A 7,208-nucleotide genomic window follows, 5' to 3' on the forward strand; every position below is an offset into this window, starting at 1 on the left:
TTAGACTAGTTGGCTAGGGAGCCAAGGCAGCACAGCAGTATCGTTACACACTCAAGGAGAACTTCATTGTTCAAGGTGTTAACACTCTACCTCTCCATTTCAGTCCCCCAAAAATGTTGCCATGCCAACCTTGCAATTCTACCGACATGACTTGAGTCCTTGAATGAGCCTGGTTGCTGTGGAGTCAGAAGCGTTTCTGTTTCATTACATCTCTCTTATTGTTACACAATGGTAAACTTCAAATCAAATCAAATCACATTTATTTGTCACATACACATGGTTAGCAGATGTTAATGCGAGTGTAGCGAAATGCTTGTGCTTCTAGTTCCGACAATGCAGTAATAACCAACGAGTAATCTAACCTAACAATTCCAAAACTATTACCTTATACACACAAGTGTAAAGGGATAAAGAATATGTACATAAAGATATATGAATGAGTGATGGTACAGAACGGCATAGGCAAGATGCAGTAGATGGTATCTAGTACAGTATTTACATATGAAATGGGTAATGTAGGGTATGTAAACAAAGTGGCATAGTTTAAAGTGGCTAGTGATACATGTATTACATAAAGATGCAGTAGTTGATATAGAGTACAGTATATACATTTTGTTTCACCTTTATTTAACCAGGTAGGCTAGTTGAGAACATTTGCAACTGCGACCTGGCCAAGATAAAACGTAGCAATTCGACACACAACAACACAGAGTTACACATGGAATAAACAAAACATACAGTCAATAATACAGTATAACAAAAGAAAACTAAAAGTCTATATACAGTGAGTGCAAATTAGGTAAGTTAAGGAAATAAATAGGCCATGGTGGCGAAGTAATTACAATATAGCAATTAAACACTGGAATGGTAGATCGACAGAAGATGAATGTGCAGGTAGAGATACTGGGGTGCAAAGGAGCAAAATAAATAAATACCAGTATGGGGATGAGGTAGGTAGATAGATGGGCTGTTTACAGATGGGCAAATAAGAATTTGTTCTTAACTGACTTGCCTGGTTAAATAAAGGTTAAATAAAAAATAAATAAAAAAATGTACAGGTGCAGTGATCTGTAAGCTGCTCTGACAGCTGGTGCTTAAAGCTAGTGAGGGAGATGTGAGTCTCCAGATTCAGAGATTTTTGCAATTCGTTCCAGTCATGGGCAGCAGAGAACTGGAAGGAATGTCGACCAAAGGAGGAATTGGCTTTGGGGCTGACCAGTGAGATACACCTGCTGGAGCGCGTGCTACGAGTAGGTGCTGCTATGGTGAGTGTGATGAGATAAGGCGGGGCTTTACCAGCAGAGACTTGTAGATAACCTGTAGCCAGTGGATTTGGCGACGAGTATGAAGCGAGGACAACCTCGAGAGCGTACAGGTCGCAATGGTGGGTAGTGTATGGGGCTTTGGTGACAAAACGGATGGCTGCATCCAGTTTGTTGAGTAGAGAGTTTGAGGCTATTTTATAGATTACATCACTGAAGTCGAGGATCGGTCGGATGGTCAGTATTACGAGGTTATGTTTGGCAGCATGAGTGAAGGATGCTTTGTTGCAATATAGGAAGCCGATTCTAGATTTAATTTTGGATTGGAGATGCTTAATGTGAGTCTGGAAGGAGAGTTTACAGTCTAACCAGACACCCAGGTATTTGTAGTTGTCCACTAAGTCAGAGCCGTCCAGAGTAGTGATGCTGGACGGGCGAGCAGGTGCGGGCAGTGATCGATTGAATAGCATGCATTTAGTTTTTACTTGCGTTTAAGAGCAGTTGGAGGCCACGGAAGGAGAGTTGTATGGCATTGAAGCTCGTCTGGAGGTTAGTTAACACAGTGTCCAAGGAAGGGCCAGAAGTATACAGAATGGTGTCATCTGCGTAGAGGTGGATCAGAGAATCACCAGCAGCAAGAGCATCATTGATGTATACAGAAAAGAGAGTCGGCCCGAGAATTGAACCCTGTGGCACACCCATAGAGACTGTCAGAGGTCCGGACAACAGGCCCTCCGATTTGACACACTGAACTCTATCAGATAAGTAGTTGGTAAACCAGGCGAGGCAATCATTTTAGAAACCAAGGCTGTCGAGTCTGCCAATAAGAATACATATACATATACATATGAGATGAGTAATGTAGGGTATGTAAACATTATATTAGGTAGCATTGTTTAAAGTGGCTAGTGATGTATTTTACATGAATTTCCATCAATTCCCATTATTAAAGTGGCTGGAGTTGAGTCAGTGTGTTGGCAGCAGCCACTCAATGTTAGTGGTGGCTGTTTAATAGTCTGATGGCCTTGATATAGAAGCTGTTTTTCAGTCTCTTGGTCCCTGCTTTGATGCACCTGTACAGCCCAATGTGCTGAGAATGTGATATTATGAAATGTGTTCAAACTGAGTGTTAAACTGTACGATATCAAGTGTGCCATAAGGCATGAGATCGAATCCGTGCACAACGATGATTGGACATTATTGGACACAGAGATTTCTCTAATAGCAGGTGGCCTAAAGTTGGTCCATTGGACAGGTTGTGTTGTCCATAAAGTGTGCATAAAGAAACTCCTTTAAAACGGTTGCCTCTGGTTGGCAGCCTAGACATCCAGATGTTTAACACATGGACACGTGCACTTTGACCTTACCACACATCAAAAAATATGGAGTCTTTATAATGCCTCTTCCTTATGTACTTAGGATGACAGCTCCACAACGTCTAATGCATCTTCTATGTATTAGATAGAATTCTAGATAGAATTTGTAGATAATTGGCCCTCTTTCTGGGACTCACCCACAAACAGGACCAAGCCTGACCTGCTGAGGAGTGACGGACTCCATCCTAGCTGGAGGGGTGCTCTCATCTTATCTGCCAACATAGACAGGGCTCTAACTCCTCTAGCTCCACAATGAAATAGGGTGCAGGCCAGGCAGCAGGCTATTAGCCAGCCTGCCAGCATAGTGGAGTCTGCCACTAGCATAGTCAGTGTAGTCAGCTCAGCTATCACCATTGAGACCGTGTCTGTGCCTCGACCTAGGTTGGGCAAAACTAAACATGGCGGTGTTCGCCTTAGCAATCTCACTAGGATAAAGACCACCTCCATTCCTGTCATTACTGAAAGAGATCATGATACCTCACATCTCAAAATAGGGCTACTTAATGTTAGATCCCTTACTTCAAAGGCAATTATAGTCAATGAACTAATCACTGATCATAATCTTGATGTGATTGGCCTGACTGAAACATGGCTTAAGCCTGATGAATTTACTGTGTTAAATGAGGCCTCACCTCCTGGCTACACTAGTGACCATATCCCCCGTGCATCCCGCAAAGGCGGAGGTGTTGCTAACATTTACGATAGCAAATTTCAATTTACAAAAAAAAAAAAAGACGTTTTCGTCTTTTGAGCTTCTAGTCATGAAATCTATGCAGCCTACTCAATCACTTTTTATAGCTACTGTTTACAGGCCTCCTGGGCCATATACAGCGTTTCTCACTGAGTTCCCTGAATTCCTATCAGACCTTGTAGTCATTGCAGATAATATTCTAATCTTTGGTGACTTTAATATTCACATGGAAAAGTCCACAGACCCACTCCAAAAGGCTTTTGGAGCCATCATTGACTCAGTGGGTTTTGTCCAACATGTCTCTGGACCCACTCACTGTCACAGTCATACGCTGGACCTAGTTTTGTCCCATGGAATAAATGTTGTGGATCTTAATGTTTTTCCTCATAATCCTGGACTATCGGACCACCATTTTATTACGTTTGCAATTGCAACAAATAATCTGCTCAGACCCCAACCAAGGAACATCAAAAGTCGTGCTATAAATTCAGACAACACAAAGATTCCTTGATGCCCTTCCAGACTCCCTCTGCCTACCCAAGGACGCCAGAGGACAAAAATCCGTTAACCACCTAACTGAGGATCTCAATTTAACCTTGCGCAATACCCTAGATGCAGTTGCACCCCTAAAAACTAAAAAAATGTCTCATAAGAAACTAGCTCCCTGGTACACAGAAAATACCCGAGCTCTGAAGCAAGCTTCCAGAAAATTGGAACGGAAATGGCGCCACACCAAACTGGAAGTCTTCCGACTAGCTTGGAAGGACGGTACCGTGCAGTACCGAAGAGCCCTTACTGCTGCTCGATCGTCCTATTTTTCTAACTTAATTGAGGAAAATAAGAACAATCCGAAATTCCTTTTTGATACTGTGGCAAAGCTAACTAAAAAGCAGCATTCCCAAGAGAGGATGACTTTCACTTTAGCAGTGATAAATTCATGAACTTCTTTGAGGAAAAGATTATGATTATTAGAAAGCAAATTACGGACTCCTCTTTAAACCTGCGTATTCCTCCAAACCTCACTTGTCCTGAGTCTGCACAACTCTGCCAGGACCTAGGATCAAGAGAGACGCTCAAGTGTTTTAGTACTATATCTCTTGACACAATGATGAAAATAATCATGGCCTCTAAACCTTCAAGCTGTATACTGGACCCTATTCCAACTAAACTACTGAAAGAGCTGCTTCCTGTGCTTGGCCCTCCTATGTTGAACATAATAAACGGCTCTCTATCCACTGGATGTGTACCAAACTCACTAAAAGTGGCAGTAATAAAGCCTCTCTTGAAAAAGCCAAACCTTGACCCAGAAAATATAAAAACTATCGGCCTATATCGAATCTTCCATTCCTCTCAAAGATTTTAGAGAAGGCTGTTGCGCAGCAACTCACTGCCTTCCTGAAGACAAACAATGTATACGAAATGCTTCAGTCTGGTTTTAGACCCCATCATAGCACTGAGACGGCACTTGTGAAGGTGGTAAATGACATTTTAATGGCATCGGACCGAGGCTCTGCATCTGTCCTCGTGCTCCTAGACCTTAGTGCTGCTTTTGATACCATCGATCACCACATTCTTTTGGAGAGATTGGAAACCCAAATTGGTCTACACGGACAAGTTCTGGCCTGGTTTAGATCTTATCTGTCGGAAAGATATCAGTTTGTCTCTGTGAATGGTTTGTCCTCTGACAAATCAACTGTACATTTCGGTGTTCCTCAAGGTTCTGTTTTAGGACCACTATTGTTTTCACTATATATTTTACCTCTTGGGGATGTTATTCGAAAACATAATGTAAACTTTCACTGCTATGCGGATGACACACAGCTGTACATTTCAATGAAACATGGTGAAGCCCCAAAATTGCCCTCGCTAGAAGCATGTGTTTCAGACATAAGGAAGTGGATGGCTGCAAACTTTCTACTATTAAACTCGGACAAAACAGAGATGCTTGTTCTAGGTCCCAAGAAACAAAGAGATCTTCTGTTGAATCTGACAATTAATCTTAATGGTTGTACAGTCGTCTCAAATAAAACTGTGAAGGACCTCGGCGTTACTCTGGACCCTGATCTCTCTTTTGAAGAACATATTAAGACCATTTCGAGGACAGCTTTTTTCCATCTACGTAACATTGCAAAAATCAGAAACTTTCTGTCCAAAAATGATGCAGAAAAATTAATCCATGCTTTTGTCACTTCTAGGTTAGACTACTGCAATGCTCTATTTTCCGGCTACCCGGATAAAGCACTAAATAAACTTCAGTTAGTGCTAAATACGGCTGCTAGAATCCTGACTAGAACCAAAAAATTTGATCATATTACTCCAGTGCTAGCCTCTCTACACTGGCTTCCTGTCAAAGCAAGGGCTGATTTCAAGGTTTTACTGCTAACCTACAAAGCATTACATGGGCTTGCTCCTACCTACCTCTCTGATTTGGTCCTGCCGTACATACCTACACGTACGCTACGGTCACAAGATGCAGGCCTCCTAATTGTCCCTAGAATTTCTAAGCAAACAGCTGGAGGCAGGGCTTTCTCCTATAGAGCTCCATTTTTATGGAACGGTCTGCCTACCCATGTCAGAGACGCAAACTCGGTCTCAACCTTTAAGTCTTTACTGAAGACTCATCTCTTCAGTGGGTCATATGATTGAGTGTAGTCTGGCCCAGGAGTGGGAAGGTGAACGGAAAGGCTCTGGAGCAACGAACCGCCCTTGCTGTCTCTGCCTGGCCGGTTCCCCTCTTTCCACTGGGATTCTCTGCCTCTAACCCTGTTACGGGGCTGAGTCACTGGCTTGCTGGGGCTCTCTCGTGCCGTCCCTGGGGGGGGTGCGTCACCTGGGTGGGTTGATTCACTGTTGTGGTCGGCCTGTCTGGGTTGCCCCCCTTGGGTTGTACCGTGGCGGGATCTTTGTGGGCTATACTCGGCCTTGTCTCAGGATGGTAAGTTGGTGGTTGAAGATATCCCTCTAGTGGTGTGGGGGATGTGCTTTGGCAAAGTGGGTGGGGTTATATCCTTCCTGTTTGGCCCTGTCCGGGGGTGTCCTCGGATGGGGCCACAGTGTCTCCTGACCCCTCCTGTCTCAGCCTCCAGTATTTATGCTGCAGTAGTTTATGTGTCAGGGGGCTAGGGTCAGTTTGTTATATCTGGAGTACTTCTCCTGTCCTATTCGGTGTCCTGTGTGAATCTAAGTGTGCGTTCTCTAATTCTCTCCTTCTCTCTTTCTTTCTCTCTCTCGGAGGACCTGAGCCCTAGGACCATGTCCCAGGACTACCTGACATGAGGACTCCTTGCTGTCCCCAGTCCACCTGGCCATGCTCCTGCTCCAGTTTCAACTGACCTGAGCCCTAGGACCGTGCCCCAGGACTACCTGACATGAAGGCTCCTTGCTGTCCCCAGTCCACCTGACTGTGCTGCTGCTCCAGTTTCAACTGTTCTGCCTTATTATTATTCGACCATGCTGGTCATTTATGAACATTTGAACATCTTGGTCATGTTCTGTTATAATCTCTACCCGGCACAGCCAGAAGAGGACTGGCCACCCCACATAGCCCGGTTCCTCTCTAGGTTTCTTCCTAGGTTTTGGCCTTTCTAGGGAGTTTTTCCTAGCCACCGTGCTTTTACACCTGCATTGTTTGCTGTTTGGGGTTTTAGGCTGGGTTTCTGTACAGCACTTTGAGATATCAGCTGATGTACGAAGGGCTATATAAATAAATTTGATTTGATTTTGATTTGATGTATTAGGAGAGGGAAATGCCTGATTGAAGTTAATCAGATTATGGTGGCATTGGAGGTCCACTTGCATCTGGAGAGGCTTGAACGTCTCTAGGCAACAAATAATTGAGTTGTGAGTGCAGAAGCTTGACGAGCATTTCTAACACATTAG

The sequence above is a fragment of the Oncorhynchus keta genome, chromosome 12 (assembly GCF_023373465.1).
Source record: "Oncorhynchus keta strain PuntledgeMale-10-30-2019 chromosome 12, Oket_V2, whole genome shotgun sequence".
In the NCBI taxonomy this organism is placed as follows: Eukaryota; Metazoa; Chordata; class Actinopteri; order Salmoniformes; family Salmonidae; genus Oncorhynchus; species Oncorhynchus keta.